The sequence below is a fragment of the Sorex fumeus genome, unplaced genomic scaffold, assembly GCF_029834395.1.
Source record: "Sorex fumeus unplaced genomic scaffold, SorFum_2.1 ptg000086l, whole genome shotgun sequence".
In the NCBI taxonomy this organism is placed as follows: domain Eukaryota; kingdom Metazoa; phylum Chordata; class Mammalia; order Eulipotyphla; family Soricidae; genus Sorex; species Sorex fumeus.
Genome location: NW_026606143.1, coordinates 38,142,810 through 38,159,690, shown reverse-complemented (window position 1 = coordinate 38,159,690; position 16,881 = coordinate 38,142,810).

Sequence of the window (16,881 nt, the reverse complement as noted above, 5' to 3'; positions counted from 1 at the left end):
CCAAGTTAAGATGAGGTCAGAGTGAATTTGAGTGGGCCCTAGTTTGATGACTGATGTCATTCTAAGAGGAGGGAAATTTTAGCCAGACATGGGTAGTGGGGAGAGCCATGGGAAGATGGAAGGAGAGACTGGAATAATGGAGTAACATGCCAAGAAAGGTCAAGGGTTGCTGGCCACCACTGGAAGCTATTAGAAGCCCAGAGGAAAGGCCTTCCTGCACAGCCTTCACAGATTGAAACCTGGCAAATCTTGGCTTAACAGTCCTGGCCTCCAGAACTAGGAGAAAATATACTTCTTCTGCTTAAAGTAATCCCATACCAAAGTTTGTGCTAATTTGTTATAACAATCTTTGGAAGCTAATACATATTATGAGTGAGAAAAAAGGGCACATTTTCCCATATCCTATACGTATAAAGGTAAAAGAGAGCATAACTTGGACTTTTTTTTTTGTTTTTTTGTGTCACATCCAGAGATGCACAGGGGTTACTCCTGGCTCTGCACTCAGGAATCACTCCTGGCAGTGCTCAGGGGACCATATGGGATTCTGGGAATTGAAGCCAGGTCGGCTGCGTGCAAGGCAAAAGTACTACCTGCTGTGCTATCACTACAACCCCAAATTTTTCTTTTAGGGGGTCTTTTTGAGGTACACCTGGTAGTGCTCAGGAATAATCTTGATTCTGTGTTTAGGGGTCACTCCTGGTGGTGCTTAGAACACCATATTGTGGTGCCAGGATTTGAGCTGGGATTGGCTCCATGCAAGGCAAGTGTCTTGAACCCTGTACATTCTCTCTGGCCCAAGACATGTTATTTAAATACTGTTTATCTTTTCCCATCTCATCTGACTATATTCATTGTGGAAAATCTAGAAAGTGAAAAGTATAATCCTTTTATACACATATTAAAAGTACTTTGATCCATCTACACGTATTAGTATACACACACACATATATGCACTTCCTACCTATTGCATTTATTGTACTATTGCAAAAAGAAAAAATCATCAAATATAAAATAAAATCATGTAGTTCTATAAGATTTATATTGAACTTAATATGCCAGAACAAGCATTGGCAATGTTCTCTGAATTATCTTCTATATCACCCAAGATTACTTTGTTCAGATGATTCAGAGTTCTTTTTATGTCTGCACCATAACTTCTTTAGCTGTTTCTCTGTTGTTAGGCATGTTTTCAGTCTTCTTAAATCAATTTCCGATAAGATTGTTGATTTTCCCACTGTGGGTATATTCTAAAACCATCTTTCTATTGAAAACAACACACATACATACACACATGTATGCTTTATAAACCAACAGAGAAGAGACTTTTTAAACATGAGCTCAGAAGTCATGGACTCAGGAACTCAAGGGATTTTTGAACAGGTAATGACAGAGCAACTCAGGCAAGAGCTGTTCTGAAATTGTTAACAAGATTTGCAGAAAATAAACCTCTCCATTCTGGTTGCACAGACCCTAATCCAAGTCAATGCTTAGATAAGACTGACCAGGAAACGTTGGGCATAATAATTGGGGTCTGTGTTCCCACCTGATCATTTTATGTTATTTCTCATGCAGCAATCAAACTTTACACTGTACAGTTCTAAGGCATATGAGGTAATCATAGCTGGTAATGTGTTTGCTGGGACATACACAAACTGACCCAAAACCACATTATTCCTCTCTAATGTATGTTGGATCAAATAAGGAGCTAATAAGTAGAAATGTAGTATACAATATGTATAAAGCACAGTTTCTAATTTGTAAGCAATGGATAACAAATTTCATTCACAACATTATTTTATGTTCTAAAACACCTAGAACTAAGAACTGAGTGTTGAAAGCAGGTAAGGGATATACATGATAACCTTTCAGTATCTGCAATGCAAAGCATAATGCCTAAAATGAGAGAGAGAGAGAGAGAGAGAGAGAGAGAGAGAGAGAGAGAGAGAGAGAGAGAGAGAGAGAGAGAAAGGAGAGGTACCTGCCATAGAGGCAGGTTGGGGTAGGGTCGGGGTGGCTTGAAGGGGTAGGAGGGAAACTGGGGACACTGATGCTGGAAAAATACACTGGTGAAAGGATGGGGTCGGACAGAAAAGTAATCCCCGGCCCGAGCAGAGCTCCGGCAGCCGAAGACCTCCAGAACCAGACACAACCATGCTGAGACCACTCTCCACACACATGAAGGTAACCACAGAGGAACAAAGGCATGCGGGTCCCGGGGCTGAGATCTCCAAGCCTGCTCGGATCAGGGCTGAGCATCCTCCACCCAGATCCTTCATCTTCCAGTAGGCAGGGGTCACAGCCACCAACTGGCCCCCTGGCGCTGTGTAATCCCATCAATGGTCAAGACCCAGAGACTATAAAACCCAGCTCCCGGAAGTGACATCTTATTCCCTTATTCTTACTTTGGACAACCTGGCAGGCTACCAAATGTAACCTGCCCACACACGGCAGAGTCTGGCAAACTCCCCGTGGCGTACCCAATATGCCAAATACCAGTAACAATGATGGGTCTCATCCTCCTAACCCTGAAAGAGCCTTGAAAATGGCACTTTTTAAAATCTCAGGGCTAGGATGAAGGAGACGTTACTGGTGCCTGCTCGAGGCAATCGCCGAACAACAGGATGATCGTGATCATGATCGTGAATGTAATCATGAACAATTTTGTGATGCTCTATCTCATGGTGATCCAATAAACAATAAAATAAAATACCTAGAACTATATTAGATGGCAAGGATAAGGGGCTTAATTTTTTTTGCAGTCATGAGACAATACCCATCTAAATGAAGATGTACACCATGTATTGTTAGGGAAGACTCATTATTATATGAGTCTGGAGCGATAGCACAGCGGTAGGGCATTCGCCTTACAAGCGGCCAACATGGCCAACATGGCCGACCCGAGTTCGATTCCTCCGCCCCTCTCGGAGAGCCCGGCAAGCTACCGAGAGTATTCGATATGCCAGACACAGTAACAACAAAGTCTCCAATGGAGACGTTACTGGGCCCGCTCGAGCAAATCGATGATCAACGGGAGGGCCTTTACCTTTACCTTTACCATTATTATATATAGACCATTATGGACCAAAAGCATCAATGCCAAATGTCTATCAGAATGGAAAGAAAGATATTTATAGAATTAGAATAATTAGTTAAAAACTTTGGTGAAAGAAAAATGGAGTAAGATTTACTAGCAGAAGCGAAATGAGCCAGAAAGAGCGGGATAGACATAGAAAGATTGCATTAATCTGGGTAACATAAAGTAACAAAATAAGAGACTAACACCCAAGAACAGCTGTGATAAATACCAGGAGTTTCACTCCATGGCTTCGAGGCCAGCCGCACACTCTAGGGGTAAAGGCAGCTCAGACAGAGAAGGGAGCAACAAATAAAGGGTGCTGAGAAGATCCGCCCAGGATGGGAGATGCATGCTGAAAGTAGACTATAGACCGAACATGATTGCCACCCAATGCCTCTTCTGCAAACCACAGCACCCAAAATGAGAGAGAGAACAAAAGGAGTGCCCTGCCACACGGCAGGGTGGGATGGGGGATGGGGGGGTGGGAGGGATACTGGGATTGGTGGGGGTGGAGAATGGGCACTAGTGGTGGGATGGGTACTCAATCATTGTATAACTGAAACCCAAGAATAAAAACTTGTAAGTCTACAACTGTATCTCATGGTGTTTCACTAATAAAAAAAAAAATAAAAAATGTAGTTTTAAGAAATACTGGGATAAAGGAGAATGAAAAAATGTATTTAATGTTAATTGATAACACATTAATTACTGTCACCTATTTGATAAGAGATGATGCCAAGAATCATTAGTAGCACTGCACTGTAAAAAATATTTATTAGCAGAATAGGTGTTCCAGAAGAGTACTAATCAGGAGGTTGAAATCTTGTGTTACCAGATGAAACTTTTAATAACTATATGGCAATCAAAGCAGACAATCAGTGGCATGAGAAGTAATAATCACAAAATAGAATACAGTAAAGACCCTTAAGACATATTCAAGAATTCTGGGGAAGCAAATATTGGAAGAAAAAGAATTTTAAATGTTACTGGTATAGTTTTGCTATCCATGTAAAAAGAACAAAAACTCCTACCTCATACCACTTAAAAAAGCATATCAGGAAACTTAATAAATACCAATATAAAATAAAATCTTTATGAATAATTATTTATTTATTTATTTTCTTTTTGGGTCACACCCAGCAATGCACAGGGGTTACTCCTGGCTCTGTGCTCAGGAATTACCCCTGGCGGTGCTCAGGGGACCATATGGGATGCTGGGAATTGAACCCGGGTCGGCCGTGTGCAAGGCAAACGCCCTGCCCGCTGTGCTATTGCTCCAGCCCCAAAAATCTTTATGAATATTTAAAGAAATTTAAAGAAAATGTTTCTGTAGCTTTGTGAGTGAACAGAGATCAGGAAGTAAGACAGGGAACTTAGAGACAATAAAGAAATCAATAAAAACATATGTTTAAAGAACGGAAAAATGCAAAGAAAACCAAACAAAACGTGGCTAAGCCACTGGTAGTAAAACTAGCAGGTGAAAACTTATTAATTCAAATTTTCAAAAAGCTCCTACAAATTAGACAAATAATGGAGCAGAGTATATAGAATGTGCAAAATGCCAACATTATAAACTAGTGAAAAGAAGATTAGTTGCAGGTGTTGACCTTCACAGGTATTCGGTTTTAGAGGGACTGTTTAACGTGTCCAACTTTAATAGAAGGTTGAAAAAATTCAGCACCAGTGTCAATCTGAGAAAACAGACACGTGTGTATTGTGGGAGGTGGTGAATGTAGAAAGTTTTTGGAAAGGTACTTCTCTGGCCCAGCTATGGGAATATATCCCGGGGGACAAAACACACCACACTGTAAAGTATATGTATAGCATTTGAGTAGCTTTTTTTTTTTACTGGTAAACTGGAAATAAATGTTCCTTAGTTTGAATCACTCGTGTGCATTTTTCTGTGAACGATTACTAGAAAAATGAATTACAGTTAAATATATTGACTTGGAGAGATGCAGTGAAATGTGACTGACAGAAGAAAGCAATCTTCAGGGTAAAATAAGAAGTATGATGTAAGGTTAGTAGCTAAAACTAGACCTCCTTGGGCCGGAGAGATAGCATGAGAGTTAAGGTGCTTTCCTTACAAGACCAATCCCAGTTAGATCCCTGGCACTGCATAATGGTCGTTTGAGAATCTCCAGGGGTGATTTAAAAGAACAGAGCCAGGAGTAGGCTCTGTGATCCCACACAAAAGCAAAAAATATAAATAAATAAACCTTATTCCCTGCACGCATATGTCCTTGTATAGTAGTATAGTGAGGGGTGTAGTAAGATGTGCCTGGAATTATTGTTTTTGTGTATCTTGGAAGGTGGATTGGAAATTGGTAATATGTGTACAATACTTAGCACCAAATATAAATAGAATGTCACTATTGTAATTCAGTTACAAAACTGCAAATGCCTATAAAGCAGTATGGTTTCTATTACATTTTTAAAGAAAAATGAATATATGGAGTTTTCTGTGTAAATGTATGTATATATGCTTGATGAATATATATCATAGATATATAGTTTATTGGGCTGGAGCGATAGCACAGTGGGTAGGGCATTTGCCTTGCACGCGGACCCAGCCCACCCGAGTTCGATTCCTCTGCCTTCAATTCCTCCGCCCCTCTCAGAGAGCCTGGCAAGCTACCGAGAGTATCTTGCCCGCATGGCAAGCTACCCATGACGTATTCAATATGCCAAACACAGTAACAATTGTCACAATGGAGACGTTACTGGACCCACTCGAGCGAATTGATGAACAATGGGAGGAAAGTGATAGCGATATAGTTTATTATTTTAATTGAGTAAGTTAAATGTGTACTTCCATAAAAATATATTATTCCCATGGTTTTAAGACCTTTAGTATTTTTGTTTTTGGGTCACGCTGAGCAGTGCTCAGGGCTTACTCCTGACTCTGCATTTGGAGAAATCACTCTTGGAGGGCTTAGGGGACTATATAGGGTACTGGGGATCGAATCTGGGTCAGCTATGTGCAAGGCAAACACCCTACCTGCTGTACTTTTATTCCATCCTTGACCCTTAGTATTATATATAATTTTAAGAAGTTTAATAGTTGAATGATATTCATTTTAATGAAAACATTTTGATTTTTTAAACTATTTTCCAAATGTTGGGCATATGTTATTTTTAGTTTTCTGTTGTTATGGTTCTTACTGCATGAATACCTTTGTCCTGATTTCTTTTTCTTTCATTTTTTTCAATACTGTGGATAGAACCCAGGACCTCACATATGTAATATACTGCCTTCTATCACTGGGTCCCACTAAAGTTCTCTAGTTTGTGATTTCTGTTTAAAAGATAGAGGAATATTTATTGATTTGGAAACATAGTGCCTTACCTATATAGTTTTACAACAGGTATTTCAAATGAGATTCACCCTTTTATCTGTGAGCATACCTAAAGCATATCTGAAAATAATTCATAAAGTGTTGCTTTCTTGCTGCAGTTACTATATCTCATCATCAGGGCACACATTACCACTTGTTCGTTACCATGAGAAACTTGAATATGTCAAAATGTCTGTAACAGCTGAAAGGATCTTTTAAAAAGACTCTGACAGCATTATTGAAAATAATAACAGTAATTTGCATTTATCTGATACTTGCTCAACTGGATGATTCCACTTTCTTCTTCCTTTTTTTTGTTCCCTTTTTTTACTATAATGGATTGATACATATTTTCTTAACACTGCTTTCCTATCATTTCTGTATACACCATTTAAGGAACTGTTTTGAGCTACAAGAGCTTATTAGTGGAAATCTTCAGTTTCTCTTGTCGATGTCTCCATAAAACATTTTCTTTGTTTCTGATATGTCCCTTTCAAGTAGGTTCTCTTTGTCACTCGGGGCTATTTCACAAGCACCAGTAGCCTTTGGAGTCACCTGTCCAGCCCAGCTCTCTTTTCTGTTGACAGCCAAAGGGCTGAGGATTCAGGCGCTTGCTTTGATCTTAAACAAACCACTCACTCTAACCACAAGTCATGGATGTGTGTTGCCTGTTTGTTTTCTCTCACCTTTGGGACTTATTAAATAGAATTTGATTTTATTTTTCTTCAAGAGAGAATTCCTATCATTTTTCCTTTTTCTTTAAAGCAACTGAAGCCAGCCCAAGCAAGAGACTATATTTTAAAGCCTCTAAGTTTATTTTTTTCACATTTAACAGTGCTTTATTATTTTTTTTAGGACTAAGGGGTCAGAGGCCATCATGTTTGACTACTTCTCAACTATTATGAAAATCTCATGAACATATTACCTGGACCACCCTCTCCCCCGATTGTGACAAAGAACATAAGACACGTGTGGTGGTGAAGACATCTGTTTTAAACTCACGGAACAGATGGTACCATTTGAACTCAACAGAAGTAAGGAAGAAATGGAATGCAAGCTTACTGGAATAGTTAGAGACTATTTAAGGATATTCTACTCAGATGCTGCATACTGCTGCTGATACACCTCAAATTGGAATGCTCTAAGATATTTACCTTTTCACTTTCTGCTAATTTCTACTTTTGCATTAGAGGGTTTTTTTTTTTCATTTTTTAAATCGTTAGTCTCTGCCCTCCTCCCCTTCATCAAACAACCACGTTAGTAATTGGCGATGGAATTGTTCTTAAGTTAAACAGATGTTGCGCCTACCTCACTGACTTCTATTCTGAATAAAGCATTTCACAGATATCCACAATTAAAGATAAAAAAAACCCACATGTAACAATGCCATAAACAATGTTACACCAGTTTTCCCATCTCTTTTCTTCTTTTTTTTCCTTCTGTGTATGTGTGCAAATTACATATGGTAAAATGCTTTCATCTTAGAAGTGCAGAATTCAATGAACTATGACAACCTGTGCCCCTATCTAAACCACATTCTAATTAAGATATAGGCTCTTCCATGACTCTAAAAATTTCCTCTGTAACCTTTCCCTGTTATTTCCTCTCTCTGCTAGAAAGTTTCTGTTTTGATTTATATCACTATAGATTACTTTTGCCAGCTCTAGAACTTCATATAGGTGGAAGCACAGAATCTATACGCTTTGATAGCTGGTTTCTTACAATCAACCTAAAGATTCAAGACTTGTTCGAATTAATGAGATATGCATTAATAGTTTATTCTATATTGTTGAGCTGTATTTTTCTCCTGTGCAATCTACCTTTATTTATAAAGAACAAGTCCTATTTTGTTACAAAATCAGCACGACAGGAAGGCACGCTGATTGGATGGAGGTGTATGCCCTGATCCCCATCGGGCTTGGCTTGGAGGTTGAGGAACAGCTTGCTGGGGAGATAAGGGAGCATGGAAGGGGGGTGGCAATATAATATAAGTGGGAGTCACTTTGGTTGCTATCTGATTGGCAAATGGGCAAGGGGTGTCTTCTGTCACCCACCCCCGCCATGATTCCCAGCCCCACAAAGATCGCCCATGAGTAAGGTAGGTTCCTAAATTTAAGGCTGGGGTTATACCACAATTTTTTGGTTTTTATTCTCCCATTCATGGAAACCTGATGTGTATTTGGGATCTTATGAATAAAGTTGCAATGAAAATTCTCGATAGAATGTTTTCAGGACATATTTTTATTTCTTTTTGTTCAGTCCCTAGAAATGTAATTATTGAATCATGAGGCAGCTTTACGTTCAACTTTATTTAAAACTGCCATATGGACGTAGCATTATACATTCCCACCAGCAATGTAAAAATTCCCATTGCTCTCAATCCTACCCAACATTTGCTTGACATTGTTTATTTTTAATTTAAAACCTACATTTAAATAAAATCTTTTAGCCAGTCTAGTGAATATTTAATAGAATGTCATTGTGGTATTCATTTGCATTTATGTGGTGTTCAAAATCTTTTCCTGTATTTATTGGCTGCTCATATATTAGTTTTTGACATGTCCAAATCTTTTGCTCAGTTTTATCCATCCAGTGGTTTTTCTCTTTTGCAATTGATTTGTAGAACTTCCTTTTACTTTCTGGGTACAAATTTTATATAGATACCAAATTCTTCCTTCCAGTCTGTGGTTTAAATTTTCATTTTTTAATGGTATCTTTGAGTGTGTAAACATTTAACATTTGTAAGAAGTTTCATTTATTATTTTTATCTCTTTGGGTAAGGAGTTTTGCCCTCTATCTAAGAAATCTTTTTCTATTTCTCCCCATAATAGGATTTTCTGTCAGCTTTTATATTCAGGTTTGTAAACCATTTGAAGACAAGTCTGTATATGGTGTGATATATGGACCAAAGTCCATCTTTAAAAAGAAATATGTTTATCTACTTGTTTCATTGTTATCTGTTGACATAACTTTCTTTCATACACTCAATTGTTGTAAAATCTTTGCCCAAAATCACATGACCATGGGTGTGTGGGCTATCTTCTCTCTATGGTGTTTCACTGTTATATTCCTAGATTGAATATCAGATGTAAATGTGATCTTTAGCTGCCGCAGTTATTATGACAGCTCAGCTTTCTAATACGTTTTGAAGGGAGGAATATGAGCCCTTTAGTTGTTACCCAAGCACAGAAGTTTGGTCTTCTGAATTTTTAAAATAAATTTTATAATTACTTTTCAATTTTTAAATCCCAAAATACTGGCTTGGGGTTTTGAGATTTCCTTTAATATGTAAAAAAAATTGGAGAGAACTGACAAGTTAATGTTAAGTCTTTCAACCCGTAAGTTTGGTGAAGCTTACTATTTATTCAATTGTTCCTTAATAATTTTGGTAACATTTTGTCATTTTCAAAGTATCGATGTTATTTGTTTTCCTTAAATTAATTCCCAGTTAAAGTTTTGTGATACTGTTGTGAGTCTATCCATTTTTCTAAGAATGTATTTTGACCTTTTCTTGAGGTGAATTAGAACAGTGTTTCTCAGCTGGGGCAACATGGATGCTTGTTGGACCCAAGATAGTCTACGAGGGCCATAGGTGAAAACTGCATCCACAAGTGACCGTGACATGAGACTAGGGAGCCAATCATTGGATAGGGGGTTTCACAGGAAAGAACCAAGGGTAGAAGGGGACCGTGGTTGGAAAAAAGTTGAAAACTACAGAGAACGTATTATAATTGCTTAAATATTGATAGTCAAGCAGGTAGGTGTCATGACTTAGTTCCCATTGTTCTGCCTGTTTGTTTTACTTTGTACTGAAGTAGTATAGTGTACTGAAGTGTAACAGACTTTGGAGGTTGGAGTCCCCAGGAACTGAGAATGGCTCAGAGGGAAAAGGGTCTGCTCTGCAAGCATGAGGCCATGAGTTCAGGTCCAGTGCAGCTCATATGTACCTAGTTTAGTTACTGCGGTTGCATTCTCTGGGACCCCTGATACCACATGAGGCTGAATGTATAATCCAGTGCACAGCAAGCACCACAACTGAAATGTGTGACCCACACCCCTTATTTGAGCACAACTAAAAGACTAGGACCTTTGTGGCACTGTATGAGTAGTACAACTAGATGTGTAATGCCTCCCCCTCTAGCTGGTGGGCAACACAACCAAGCCTGTGTATTGTTCTCAGTCATTGTAATAACAACAAAGAGAAGTGAAGGTGGGAAAACTTAACAAACTTTGGAACCCTTTATTACTAAGTTTGAATTCCTGTCCTGTTACTTACTAGCTATGCAAAGTGACCAGGCATGTAAACTCTCTGACTTTTGTTTTTTGGCAACAGATTGGGAATAATAATCTTTACCTTGGATAATTAGTATGCGTATATACAACAAAATGCGTTGTTGTACAAACTTAAGTAATAGTATGTGGGTAACTTCTCCCTTTAAAATATTTACTATTTTCAATATTAAAATAACTGTATAATTGAAATCCAAGCACAAAAATTTGTAAGACTACAACTGTACCTCATGGTGTTTCACTAATAAAAATTTTTTAAAAATAAAATAAAATAACGTCTCCCATTCCTGACCCTTATTCACCAGTTCCCTCTCAAAGACAGTGATTTATTATCTTCTGGCATATATGCAGTTAACCAAAATAAACGAAAGTACATATTAATATGAATTCCTTTTTTAAGTTTGGGCCATATTCAGAGATGCTCAGGGGCTATTTCAGCTCTGTGTATAGAAGTAATTCCTGATGGTACTCAGGGGACCTTATAGTACTGGGGACCAAACCTGGACTTCCTGAATACAAAGAATGCACCCTAACAATCGAGCTATCCTTTTTAGGAGGCAAATAGTAGCATACTTTTCATATCTTTCAGCACTTGGCATTTGTGAAAGTGAACAGTATATCTTGCAGAAGCTCATATGATCCTCTTTCAAATGAAAAAAGCAAAACTTCCCATGAGCTCTCACTTTAATGTTATCTACATCATAGGATTCCTAAGTCTCTGACTTTTTCTCTTGCCTAATACAGCATCAACTTTTGTCTCTGCCCTCTGATAACAATCCTGATTCTCTAGTATCCAGAATGTTCATTTGCATGCAAATCAGCTGAATAGGGGAGGGTAGGAAGTTTATAACTTGTATAACTCTGGAGGCCAACTGGAGTGAATTACAGAGAAATATAATTTCTTAGTAGAAGAAACTATTCAGCATTCACTTGGGTGGGAAGGGGTGGGAACGCACAAAACTGGGGACATGCTGGTGGTGACCTGGGAGATGGAACAATGAATCAGACGTTTATAAGAGATATTTTCTAGAGTGGGAAGGTCAGAAGCTCACCAGTTTAGGGTATTGGTATACAGAAGAGCCCAATGAAAATTTGGATAATGTAGAGAGATTCCATAGGATGTGCATTCATTCTTTAAGTGTCTGAAGAATGGAATTGATGCTTGCATTAGGATCCTTTGAACCTGGTTCCATTATAGACTAAAGATTTTGGGATATAGCTTCACTGAGTTACACATATACAGATAAAAGTAGATCTAGTCCAATTCAAATCAGCGGTTCAGAATCAGCCAGATGAATGGCATTTTGCTAAAGTTAATTTATTAATGCTACAAATAGTTGAAAGATATATCGGAATGACAAGTTTTACTTGACTTGATTCTTCACATTGAGAACATAATGGGCCATCCTTCGGAACATTCTAATTGTCACTGCTGGAGCGATAGCACAGCGGGTAAGGCGTTCGCCTTACAAGCGGCCAACATGGCCGACCCGAGTTCGATTCCTCCACCCCTCTCGGAGAGCCCAGCAAGCTATTCGATATGCCAGACACAGTAACAACAAAGTCTCCAATGGAGACGTTACTGGGCCCGCTCGAGCAAATCGACGATCAACGGGAGGGCCTTTACCTTTACCTTTATTTTTTATTATTCAATAATAAATTTGTTTTGATAGGGAAATCAATTTGGGATGAACCTTAAGACACAAGAGTGGAAACTAAAAACTTTGTTCAAAAAAATCTCTATTATATATTTATTTCAGTTAACGCTAAATGTTCTTAGTAAGCCTGCAGTAAAGAGAATCCATATTATTAAATCTGTCAATACTGACAGCTTTGATTATACTACTATCACATAATACTTCACTATTCCCACTTTTCTCTTCTAAATGCCTTAATTTTTTGTTTCTGCAGTGTCCTGTAAGACAATTTAGCCACTATTTATTAAGAATATATATTTTAAAATTTTTATTAGTGAAACACCATGAGGTACAGTTGTAGATTTACAAATTTTTGTGCTTGGGTTTCAATTATACAATGATCGAGTGCCCATCCCTCCACCAGTGCCCATTTTGCACCACCATGGGTCCCAGTATCCCTCCCACCCCCCATCCCCCCCAGCCTACCCTGACTCTGTAGCAGGATATTCCCTTTTGTTCTCTCTCTCATTTTGGGTGTTGAGGTTTGCATAAGAGGCATTGAGTGGCAATCATGTTTGGTCTATACTCTACTTTCAGCATGCTTCTCCCATCCTGGGAAGATCCTCCCAACACCCTTTATTTAGTGCTCCCTTCTCTATCTGAGTTGCCTTTTCCCCTAGCATGTGCGGCTGGCCTCCAAGCCATGGAGTAAATATTAAGAATATTTAACACATTTTCCTCTCCTTCATATTAACCCTTGACAATTAATCTACAATATTTTTCATTACACTATAAAGTTGTCACTGTGTTAAATAAAGGCTTGGTTTCTAAAAAAACAAATGCTTCAGAAACTAAATTCTTAGACTATGAATGTATCTTTCAGGCAGAAATTGTTACCGCAAAATGAAGTTTTGCCTTTATACCTAGTACAAGAATTCTGGATGACTTTAAAGGAAGATGTGAGCTGATAACTATCAAGTGAACATTAGAGAATGCTAACCCCAAAGGAGTCAGACATACTGATCAGCCCCACTGAGTTAAACACTGTCACTCTGGCAAGTTTCTTGGAGACTAAATTAGAACTGAAGCAAAGAAAATAAGCAGGGCCAGGAGATAGTGCAGAAGTTTGAGCACATGGCTGGCAGATGTCTGACCCAGGTTCAATTCTTGTCACCACATGGTCCCCTGAGCATCAGTGTGTGCAGCCATGGAGGCACCAGTACCACAAGTGTGGTCTGTGGCACCACAGGAACAGAACATCATCATATCCTTGGGCCCTCACACTGAATTGGTCCTGTTGGTTCAGAATTGTTTTTTATTTTCCTTTTGGGTCACACCCAGCGGTGCTCAGGGGTTACTCCTGGTTCTACACTCAGGCATTACTCCTGGCGGAGCTTGGGGGACCATATGGGATGCCAGTGATTGAACCGAGGTCGGCTGCATGCAAGGAAAATGCCCTAAGTGCTGTACTATCGCTCTGGCCCCATGGTCTGGAATTGTTGATGGAGCTCCAGCACCACCTGAGCACTGCTTGGGAGCCCTCGTTCCCCAAAGAAAATACATACATCTGAGAAAAAGAGTTTCTTATTTTTAAAGAGAACACTGATGATCTAGAATGTGGCATAATAAAGCTTTTTAGGTGGTTATTTAAATGAAAATGCATACCACAATATCAGCCCCTCCAGCAGTTCATTGAAGGGGGTGCTAAGATGTCACTTTGGACTTTGGAAGAAATGTTTTCATCTATCTAGTTTTCTGCTTGGAAGCCAAAATATGTGCATCAATTAATACTTGTATAGTTTGAGTATACTATACTATCGCTGGAGTGATATACACTATCCACTGATAGCACAGCGGGTAGGGTGTTTGCCGTGCACGTGGCCGACCCGGGTTCAATTCCTCTGTCCCTCTCGGAGAGCCTGGCAAGCTACTGAGAGTATCCCGCCAGGATAGCAGCACCTGGCAAGCTCCCCATGGCATATTCGATATGCCAAAAACAGTGACAACAAGTCTCACAATGGAGACGTTACTGGTGCCCACTCAAGCAAATTGATGAACAACGAGAGGAGAGTGCTATAGTTTGAGTGTAGGTGTTTTTTAAATTATTTGTTGAATGACTACTTATACAAAGTAATGGGGGTTGGTTATATTTAGGAAGACAGAGTGGCCACTGAATAATCTGTATTTGACAACAAGAGACCATATGGAGAATAATTTTAGGAAAGAGGCTTCATTTATCCATTTATTATATTCCTAATATGTATTAGGAACTGTGCTAGAAGGGTGAACAAAACTGGAGTTATCTTTCATGAAGCTCACAACATATTTGGGGGAGTCCTGTAAGTAAACACAAAAAAATACAAGGATGAATTGAGATACACACCATGAAGAAAACAGTGGAATGCAGTGATAAAGAAAATTCCTTGGAGATAATTAGGGAAGGCATCTCTAAGTAAGGGATATTTAACCAGTGAAAAACAGGATCTTGCTAATTAAAGAAAGTTTGAAGAGAAAATCTGAAGTAAGAGGTTGGCTATATGAGGTAGTACCAAGGCGGTGAGCTTTCAGGAAGTTGATTTCACAAAGCAGACTCCTGAGCGTTAAAGGTGATTTCTCTTCCCCGACTCTCTATGGGAAAAAGTGGGATAGAGAAAGAGGTGTAGAAATGTAAACTAAAATGCAGGCATAGTTGACTGGCATAAACTGGCAAAAGATGAAAACAGCTTATGAGACAAAAGTTTATGAGGAAATATCAACTATTCCTGGTATATAGGAGGCTCAATCAGATATGTGGGAAAATTTTCTCATTAAAATTACAATGGTAGATCATCTTAGTGTTTTTCAGTCTTCCCTGAAAATTTCATTGTTGGCATGCTTTACCAAAAAAAAAAAAAAAACCTTAGGTTAGGAGTCGGAGTGATAGTACAGCAGGTAGGGTGTCTGGCTTACATATGGCGGACTTGTGTTCAATTCCCAGCACCCGAGCCTACCAGGAATAATTCTGAGTATAGAACCAGGAGTTACCTCTAAGCACTGCTGGGTCTGACCCCCAAACTAAACCCAACCAAAGAAAAAACCCAAATACTCAAGTTCCACGCTGATACAGTGATGTCATGTCTTCTGTGGACATATTTACTCATAGGGGAGACAGTATGAGGTAATTTGGGGGGTCACACCCAGCACTGCTCAAGAACTACTGTCTGTTCAGTGTTTGCCAATTGCTCCAACTGCCAAGGGGGACTGTGTGGTGCTGGGGATGAATCCAGGTCTCCCTCATGCAGAATGTATGCTCTAGCCCATTTAGCTATTTCCCTGATCCTGTAACATCCAATTTTGAACATCAGTATGAAAATAAGTCCCTTTGGCCATTGACCAAGCTATGTCTCATGGGATGCCAAACTCTGGATATATTATAATGATGGTCACATTTTCAAGAAGAAAATTGTTTTGTATGCACATTATTTTCACTTGGGGCTAATATTTTGTGGGTCATATGTTTTATCTGTGAAAATGAGAATAATTACACATTGTAATTAAAATATGGTGACCTCTTGAAAATACCACCTCAAATATTTATAATCTTTCCCAAACCATAAACACTATTCATTATTAATTCAGCCATGAAACTAAATGTAACTGGAATAGTGAAATAGCCCCTGGGTCACGTAAAATAGGTTTTATAAGCTGATTATCTTAGCCATAAATATAGTGACCCAATAAATGCAATGTGAAGGATTATTCTTGAGGTGCATGTGTCATTTGTATTTTTAACTGCACTTGGGGTTATCTAAAAGGTATGGGTGGTTAATTAATCACTACGTACAAGAATTTTTCTAGTAATGAAAAAAATGCAATGTTAAGAGATTAGAGATATGTGGGGGTTGTAGAATTCTTCAGGGAACCACAGAACTTTCTGATTCCAAGTGTGCCCAAGTTATAGGTACTATGCCTTATGCTAGGGCTTCTTAAACTTTTTCCACTTGTCTTTTCTTTTTTTTTTTTTTGCTTTTTGGGGTCACACCTGGCGATGCACAGGGGTTACTCCTGGCTTTGCACTCAGGAATTACTCCTGGCAGTGCTCAGGGGACCATATGGGATGCTGGGAATCGAACCTGGGCCAGCTGCGTGCAAGGCAAACACCCTACCTGCTGTACTATCACTCCATCCTCTGTCATTCCTTTTCACCTGAGATTTTTTAACATGGTGTCCAGTATCTATAGCATATAAAATAGCTTTATAAATAAAATATTTGCCAATACTAAATCATTAAGACATTTCTTTTCAAACAAATTTGAATAAAGTGACACAAATCTGATTGGTGCCCAGCAGAGTGCACTTGGAGGGAAGAGTCAGCCTGCCTTCCTAGAAGCCTGGGGACTGGCAATGGAGATCCAACTATGAATGAAGAAACTATTGCAGTGTGTGGCCCCTCTCTACAGGTTAGACAGATGGTGGGCTTGCTTTTTTTCAAGAGGCACAGTTAATTTCTCCTTCCATGTTCTATTAGAAATCTTTCAGACCGGAGGTAAATGGTGGGATA